The 9,522-nt window shown below is 40.1% G+C and overlaps 1 protein-coding gene across 1 annotated transcript in view; it reads left to right on the top strand.

Moving 5' to 3' along the window:
- Nucleotides 1–1,176: 1,176 nt before the first annotated feature.
- Nucleotides 1,177–9,522, top strand: part of PRR5 (proline rich 5 (renal)) — a 67,188-nt gene continuing 58,842 nt past the window's right edge. The window contains exon 1 of the mRNA XM_009869260.1: nucleotides 1,177–1,321. The gene's annotated coding sequence lies outside the window, so the exon portion shown is untranslated. The remainder of the gene's footprint in view (nucleotides 1,322–9,522) is intronic.

Genomic DNA, 9,522 nt, shown 5'->3' with positions numbered 1-9,522 from the left:
TTTCCCTACCTTGCCTCCAGGTATTCAAAATATCAGTTCTGTATCCTCAAAGCTGCAGAGAGTTTCTCCCATTCCGCAGGCTGTCTGCTGAGCTGCTTGTGTGTGTGCTTCTTAACGCATTGCAGTCAAAACGCACTGACTTCGCACAAAACTGTTATTTAAACTAACACCTCTGATTTTGACTGCAGAAAGTGGTAACAGAATGAAGCTAGCACCTATAGAGCAGACAAAAAGTGGGAGTATAATTCCCTCAACTGCAGGAAAGATTAACCTTAAAATATGTATTTGTAAACACATGCAGTTATTTACATCCTTGCAAAGTGGATATGAAGTGCCACAAAACAAAAGCAAGAGCTTTGTACACAGGATAAATTGAGCCAAGAAGAACATCTGTATATTCTTAGTTAGATTTAGCAATATGTGATAGGTGGTACTGATGACTCTACAAAGTGAAAGGCATGAAGAACCGTACTCAGAATGTGATGTCTGTGAATACTACTGTGTGTCTGTCTGTGTCTGTCTGTATATGTGGTTTTTTTCCTAATAGTGTTTTATATTTATTGACCAATAATTTAAAAAAAAGAATACTTGAATTACGGAGATGGTTGTATTGTAAGTCACATGATTATAAATTCTGTGCCACACCAAGATATCAACTATGGGGTTTATTGTGTAAATAGCCGTGTCAGAGAGGCACTTCAAGACCAGCTCAGGACAGGCAGTGATGTTACAACCATCATTTGAAATCCTAAAGAAGTAATTTCCAGTATTTATATATGATGTGTTTAAGACTTTTCTGGGCCTTACAGGACAGCTGCTCTCCAACAGTGATCACCACAGATCATGTAGCATATTTTAAACCCTTTTCTATCACCTCCTTAGGGTTAGAACACAGATTTGCATTGTGTGTGCTTGTGGAAACTTTTATCCTCCTTAGTGGTAAGTGTAGCTCTTAGCATTTGTATCAATGAATCACTTCCTCCTCTGAGAAAATAAAACAGAAAAGAGAACATTGCAAGAAGGAATATTTAATTCTGTTAGTGATGAGGTGCTACCACACTGATTATTGTGCTTATTTTGATTCTACATGTGTCATGTATGGGCTTATTAGTGCACTCTTGAAACAATTCCTAGAATAGCAATATTTGCAATACTACTTTTTTTTCATCTTTCATTGCAGATCTGCCTTTTTTGCATGGGGCTGATTTTTTTTTTCAACCAAATTGTATTGCCTGTCGAGAATTTTCATGTGACCCTCGAAAACCTGCTGCAGAGTCCTCCCTATTTGCTATTCAGTCCTGTTTTCTTCTCCCTTTAGCAGGTAAGCACATGTTTCTGTGACACTATTTGCAACTGAAAAATGTTTCTGCTTTCAGACACCTGGAGAGCTTGCTTTGTTGGATTCACTAGGGTTAACATCCCTCTTCCAAAATTTCCCACAGAATCCACTGTATTTTCTGCCATAGAAAAATATCTGAATAACAGTACAGTACTTTGAGACTTTTAACATCAGCTCACATCAGTCTTGCATCCCTCTAGCTTTAGTGGAGCTTAAAAAATGGTGTGCATGAACTTTCAGCTGTGAATCTATTTACGGCTGAATCGGGATTGTGAGCAAGCAATGTAGAAAATTGCTTGAATTTCTGCTCTCTGAGAGGAGCCCCTAAATAACTTGATGTCCTTGAGGAAAAAAAGCCCTGAAGTAGAGAGTCGGAATGGGTGATGCAAAAGCTTGGGTGTTACCCATCATGGTGATCTTGAGCTGAATGAGAGGGTTCAGATAATGTTCACCAAGCTCATAGACAGAGAAACGTTGCAGGATTAAGCCGCCTCAGCTGACTGTGCACTGAAGCATACGAGGAATTCTCCGATGACCTATATGTTATTGATGTATACGTGGGTGTGGCAAGAAGCAGCACCAAACAGCTGAGCAGTAGTAGTGTCTTACACAGCTGCAGCTATTTCTTCAGAGGTGCTTGGCACAACCCTCTAGAGTTCCTTAATATTGATTGCTAGAATTGGATCCACGTTTGAGAGTCAGGGTTTTTAGGAAGGAGGAAATTTTTTACAGGTTTCTTGAAATCACTTTCAGTAAAGGCTAGTCATTAATAAGGAGTGTGTATGGGTGTGTGTGTGTGTGTGTGTGTGCATTTATGTGAAAGGAAAGTAAATGTGCTTAATCTGTCTTTGACGTTGTTCTGTTTTTCTTTTAACATCATCATTGCATACAGTAGCTTTTGTTTTTTCAAAAGCATCTTACAAATTTTCTCAGGAAACAACTGCCAGTTTCCTCCTCTAAATGACTTTTCTTTCTGAACATATTAAGAGACTTATTTTCTCTTAAAGATTTATTTACTTTATTACTAAGCTGCAGGATCTAACCTCTGCCATGGCTTCAGTTTTTGGTTTGTTTTTTTCCTGTGTATTTTAAGCAAGGAGGTTTTTTTAAATGGTTCGCTCTTGAAAATTTCTGGTTTGATTTACTTGACAGCAATGCATGCTTTCTTCTCAATTTGTATCAAGTGGTAAACGATGGGATTGCCTATTCCATGCTATTTAATTGCAGTGGTAGCTGCATTTTGCTACAGTAGTTACTTGGTCTCATTTCAGGCTGCAGGGGTGAATGGTACCCCATAATCCGCAGCTCCCACCAGGGCCTTGCACCATAATCCAGTGCAAGGCTGTGATTTACAGAAGAATTCAGCTTGGTCTGTAAACTGGGCATATATGTTTAAAAGACAGAGAAATCTATTGCACTGCATTCTTTTCCCTAAGGTTTAACAGGGTGGTGTTAGCTGCCATCTCTCTGGATTCCCTGAGAAGTGAGTTAGCAGAGAGGAGATACTGTACAGAGGGAATTTGATAGTCCGAGGTCATGAAGGCTTTTCTCCTTTTAAACAATTCCTCTGGAAAAGTTGAGGGAAGAATCCAGGTATAACTCAGTCAGGAGATCCTCACTACCTCTGCTCACATTATTTTCAGCATGTCCATAAGATGTCTGCTCCTGAACTTCACAACCTTCTCTAACATAAATACCCACAACTGCTCTTAATTGAGTTCGCAGTCTACCAACTAATCTGTTACTAAACATGGATTCTGCTAGCAGCCACTCCAAATACAGCTGCTGGAGAGATTCAGCCATTGCCAGCAGAACTAAAAGCTGCTCTAATGCTTCACTGAAATACTATGAAAGTTTACGGTGAACAATCCATCTTTGTTTTGTTATTGAACTTTTTATTCTTGGTATTGTAAATAACCTTCCCTCAGAGTAAACAGAGGGAGACATGTGCATGCCTTCTGTTTCTAGAGGAGCATTTGCAAACTATCCCACTGTGAACTGTTTATAGATTGCTATGTAGTTGGTAACCTTACTATGATGGACAGTCAGATCAGAGCTTCTGCCATGCAAGGAGGCATTATTAGACATTATGCCTTGAGCAACTTACTGCCACCCTGACAGAGCGTTTGCTGACTGGAAATACCAATGGCTTATGAAAAAGCACTGCCTACCTGCTGCAAACCCAGCATTTTATAACCACTTGGGTTTTTTTCATTGCTAAAGCCATAGCTTGCTGGCAATATAATAGACTTTAAGTGATGCTTACGGTTTTATTGTATTCAAATTTTATATTCCCATAGTGCGTATATTTTCACAGTTACATTTATTATTTTCTCTTTGTTGTGCTATGATATAATTTAAAGGTCTTAGGAGTCTGGTCCTGTTGTAACAAGGACCATAGAAAAGGCACATTGAAGGTTTCAGATCCCCATGAGTTTAGATCTTCAGGCCATGGCCTTTGTAAATGGTTGTACATAGGTCTTTCACTGGGTGTGTCCCGTATTATTTCATGGAAGTGTCACAGGTTTCAAATCCAGCACATACAGAAGCCTTGGCATGGCAGGGGCCTAATCAGAAACAGCAAAGCAATATGTTTGCTGTGCTCACAAGGAGGCAGAAGTCAGCAGAAGAGTGTTGAGATAATAAAGGAGGTCAGCAATGTTTACTATGTCACAGCTGATAAGTACTCAATCTTTTTGTAATTAGTATTATGAGAAGTTCCTGGGTGGTAACCCTTTGTTTGCTCCCTTTTTTTCTCTCCTCCAGTACAGATAAGAAACAAGAGAAATTTGACAGTACTTCTTTATATTGCTTAATTCTCCTTGCCCACTGTTGAAATGGGTGTTACTCTCAGCTCAACTCTTCCCTAAAATCTCAGCTGATTCCTTTGCCAGAAGATGCTCTTAACCAGTACATACCATCTGCCTTTCTGCTGAGGCTGTCCCACGAAGGCTGCAAACTTTGCTTTCTCTCAATCCTGCAATGCCTTTAGTCAGCAGTAGACCCTCCTATAAATACTCTTAATTTGATATCTTCCTACTTGAAATACCAACTGAGCTGGTAAGCCAAAATCATCTCCCACAGGTCTCTTCATGTAGGGTCAGAGCATGTACTTGAGGGAGCAAAATGTTAATTAGTTGGATGCCAGACTATTTACACTTGTATCATAATCAACCAGGCAGTAAGACACTGAGGATAACATTAAATCTCATATAATTTTAGATATTTACAGCTTGGAATACCATATCCTTATCTGAACTGCTCATATTATGTTTTCTTTATAGCTGGTGGACAGAACAGGCACATCCTGAGCATGACTTACCTGACTGCTTTGAAATATCCTTTAATAGGATGTGATGAAATGCACCCTGGATGTGCACAGTTTTCTCCAGCAACTACAGAATGAGGTCTGGATTTTCCTATACATTTCTACTTGTGAAACATACTTATCCCATTCCCAGTGTCCATTACCTCATTTCTTAGTAGCTAGTCTTGAATGAGCTTTGAAAATGGGAGGCCAAGTCTTACATTTATTACATTTAATTTTGCTGTAAGTAAAGGAAGGTGAAAATAGTATCTTTCATTTCTCTTTCCACCAACTCCACACAAATGCATCCCAAACAGCTTTCACAGAGCTGAGCAAAGGAGGACAGGTCACCTCATAGAGGTCTGAATTATCTTCCAAAAGTTAAATAATGAGAATTACCAAAATAAGACCTTAAAAAGTCATATGCCTGGCAGAAAAAAAAAATGTTGAAAATGGATATTTTATTTATTTTTTTATTTCTTTAGAACTTGTGTTCTGTTTCTGAACCGGAATAGGACTTGTAACTGTTTCAAAACCTAACATTGATAACGAGATAGCCTTTCTTGATAAAGATATAAGGAAAGTGTGCAATGCAAGCGGGTCCTGGTCATGTTTTCACTAAAGCTCCTAGGTAGTACTTAACAAAGTATCTAATAATTTTAGATTCCTTTGGTTCTGGCTACAAAAGTTTAGTGTGGGAAAGACAGTTAAACAGTATTAGCCTTAAAAATTAAGGTTCCTATAGTTTGGGTTTTTTTAAAGAACACTACCAGGTATCAGCAATAGAGTTGAAAAGCCTTTTGCCTTTTTAAAAAATACTCCAAAACATTTGAACCAGGATTTTCTGTTGAAAGCCTTAAGTTAGGAAGCAGTATACTGAATATACTGTAGTAGACAAACACTGAAACGTTCTATTTTACTCTAGCAGAATAAGTTTAGATGTATTTACGTTTCATATGACACAGTAAATTCTTGTACTAAACAAATCAAGGAAAACCAAATGGAGTCAATGAACCAAAAACCTGGATTCAAAAGGCCGTTTATCTTTATGCCAGGCTGAGTCAAAAGTTCAATTATGGATACTCTCCTTCCTCAGAGTGTTCAAATCTGGTTCCAAAACTGTCTTTTGGAGCCAATTTCTAAAACAGATGAGTAATTAACATAATAATACATACATGCACGTATCTCCTTTTTAACATGCAGAGTTGTAGCTGAGGGCCAGAATTGTTTTAGATTTATTTTATGTTAAAAGTGATTCAACTCCCCATACCCTGTGCTCCTCCCTTCAAGTCTGGCCAAGTCTTTGTGCTCGCCTGTACTGCTGCATAGCCAAATATTGCAGAAAAGAAGATGGGGTTTTTTGTTTTTATTTGTGGGGGGGTTTCCTCCAAAAAGATAAAAAAATTTAGTTCACTTTTTATCCCTGTATCCATCAATCAAATTAAACAGAGGGCAAAAAAAATTATGCAAGCAAATGGCATCCAAAGTGCTCTCATGTGTTTTATAATTGAACCCAGCTGTGATTACAGTCCCACAGAATATATTATTTCATTTTCTTTCCTTTTGGTACACTTCGCTGGTGATTCACTCCCAAGAAGGAATTCACCCCTTTTAAGAGAGAGAGAATTCACTAGTTTCATGACCTTTTATTTCTGCAGTAGAAATGGGTGAACTCACTTGGAATAAATACAAACCAAGCCAAAAAATTACACAGGACTAAATTAATTCCAAATCTGACCTTTCTGAGTCTTGGGCAGAGGTGGTGAGTTGTGGGGGGTGTGAGCAGGAAGGGTGAAAAAGAAAGATCACTTCCCTCTATCTTTTGGCTGATGCCCTACAATTTACAAGCACCAAAATAGCGCAGCAGGGACTAAAGCTTTATGGATGAAGGGTGAAACTGGAAGACTCGCTGCTTTTCAGGTACGGGCCAGGAGCTGGGCGGAGAAGCTCCTGCAGCCTCCTGGAAATGCCTGGGCAGCCTGGCTTGTTGCAAGCTGCTGATACGCCTTCCCACATCACTGCCACTGCTTGTGGCTGTGGCTCAGAAGAGCGGGAATGAGAAAAGCAGCGCTTAAAAAACGTAATGCTGCTTTGCCCCCCGTTTGATGCTGGGCTGTGCAGAACAGAGCTGAAGTGCAAGGCAAGTTGTGTTTGCTCGCCAGGCCCACGGGTGTTCCGTGGAAAGTGTCTCCCACTGATGAGTGCTACTGGCCTGAGGTTGTCCTTCTCTGAGCAGGGGGTGACACGACACTGCTCCTGTGAGCTGCCTTAGGGAACGGGGCACCAGGGATGTGCCCTGCCATCTGGAGAGCAAAAAGGTTTCCATATGTTTAGGCAACTTGAACTATTTTGCAATGAGAAGTTAATATAGCCTGAGTCTGGAGAACAGTTCATTTGAAATGACTAAAGGAAGCCTGGTGAACAAAGAAGCTGGAGGAGCAGGACTTGTCAGGAGGGAGAGACAGGAAAGGTGCCACAAAGCTGCTGAAGATGCAGAAACCTTCTGAGTAACACCTCTGTTCTTACAGAGCATCCCTCAGTAGCTTGAGGAGGCTGGTGTTCATGTTGACTTCAGGGAAGGAGAAGTATCTTGACTAGTCATCTAATTGTTGCTCCCTTGTGGAGAAAAAAAAAAAAAATCTGAAGGGAAATGATAACAAGGCATTCCTTCCAGGTGATAAATCAAACGGTGATGTCTAATTGAAGATTGAGACTGCCTAATGAGCTGAAGTGAGGTTGAAAGGAATTTTTCTAAACCTTGCTCTGGAGTCTAAAAAATGACAGCACTCTGCTTTAAGTTTTTTGTCAGAGCATCCTGAGAAAACACTGATATGATACATACTGAGAGGTCAGTGTGCTTGACCTGCTGACCTGATGAAATGAAGTTTTGAAGGTCCAAGTGTAGAATAATTTGTGTAATGAAGGCTTTTTTTACCCTTGCTTTTTCCACTGCTTAGTATCTTAGACTGTAGGGACTGTCTCAGCATGTGTGTATGAAAAGATGACAAAAGGTCCCCATTTCTGAGTTCTGCCATGCTGAAGGCTGCAAACTCTAATTACACAGCTAGATGTTGCAATTCTGGATTATCTTAAAAAAACACTCTGGCAATTTTTCCATTCAAAAAAATATCCTTGTGATGCCAAGGGAAAGTGATAAATTTTCTGAAAGAATCCATTTGTATTGAAAGGCAGACTTTTGTGGCTTTTACAGGACTACAAGATTTGTTCCAGAGAGGTATAGTACCATTTGGGTGACAGTAGCATAGTACCACCAGAATCAGAGATCCCCCAAATTTGCAGAGCTCTCTCTTGCATTGCTCAGTAGTGAAGTGACCTTCCTGACTTATGCACAGGAGGTGGCAGTAATCTCAAGGCATGGTTCATGTTTCCAGCCATGCTTACAGAGAGGGAATATCACATGAGGATATTCTGGCTTTGAGAGTAAAGGCAGGATATCACTCATAACTAACAGCTGGCCACCAGTGCAGTTTATTAGAAACTCAGCTGCTTACCAAAATGGGTTCTTTATCTTGGTGACCTTCCAAGGCAACCAGAACCTTCTTGGAAGACCTTGAATCAAGAATGTTTGGATGTAAGAAAAATAGCTCTGCGCAGCACACAGTTCTGATCTTGCAGGATTCACAGATTTGGAAGGCGCTGTACCATATATAACTGTGGAAGACAGCACTGAGATACTGTAGCTGCTGCAGCAAGGTCATGGTGTTCTGGGATCCAATTAAAATTATGCAAGATAGGCAATTTAGGAAGGAATTCACATAGAGCTCGGGAAGGAAAAAAAGTCATATGCGTTATGAGCTCAGTTACTTTGTAAGATTAATTTTCCACTATCTCATGGTCTTGTAGTAAAAGCACGAAGTATTATAAATGTTTGATTTGCTTATTGATCAGGTCACTTGAGACCTTACTTTCTAAATCATAGTTACAGGCTTGACTTCCATTTAACGGCAAAGCTGTGGGCTTGCCTTGAAGTATACACTGGTTGCAGCTGGTTATGAATTTGGTGAGTGGGCAGCACTGAAACCTGAAACGGGCACATCTGATGCTCAGAAACCCACCTCCTTCCCTGGAGGTGATGCGAGTAGAAGAAAAGGTGCTAATGCCACAGGTGCTCTAATCCAGAGCGTTAATCCTCATTGATCCTCCAACACAACTATCACAAGTAACAATGCTAAAAGCTAGGGGAATTGACGTTTGATGGAAAGCTTGATATTTTGGATGGGAATGTAACAGACCTATTCCTATCCTAATTCTCTTCTAATTCCTATCTCCTAAAGGAAAAGGATAAAAGATTTAGCTGTCCACTCTATTTAAGAACTGCTTATATTGTTATGCTCTGTAAACCAAAAACTTGTGCTGGCGAGGGGGATGGGATTTCATGGATGCTTTGAGCAAAGGTTTTCTTTACAGATATCGCTGGCTTCATGAGCTGTGTTAGACTGAGCTGGTGACTGGGTACTTACTCTGAGCTCAGGGCCCTCTTTTGGTAGCTAGAGTACAAAACAGCTAGAGTACAAACACCCAGTGAAAAGGATAAAGAGGAACTGAAGAAGAGCTCACAATCAGGCAAAACAAAGATTTGATTCCCTTAGAGCCAGCTGGAGAGTGGTTTGCAAACAAATGTTTTAGTACTGGCATTTTGGTCTCCTTTTTATTTTTCCTTTCACCTTCCTTTATGTTAGAAAACTTTGCCTGAGGACGAAATACCTAACCAAGAAAGACAAAGAAGGAAGAGGGAGCACAAGAGCAAAGGATGACAGAGGAGGAAGGGCACAAATAAGAGATGTCCAGCAGAAAGACTGTGAAAAGAAACCAGACATGGATGGTTGCTTCAATCTGGATGGTCCTTTGCTTAGAT

This window comes from Apaloderma vittatum, unplaced genomic scaffold, assembly GCF_000703405.1.
Source record: "Apaloderma vittatum isolate BGI_N311 unplaced genomic scaffold, ASM70340v1 scaffold16985, whole genome shotgun sequence".
NCBI classification, from domain to species: domain Eukaryota; kingdom Metazoa; phylum Chordata; class Aves; order Trogoniformes; family Trogonidae; genus Apaloderma; species Apaloderma vittatum.
Note: the sequence above shows the minus strand (reverse complement) of the source record. Positions and strands in the feature narration are given on the sequence as shown.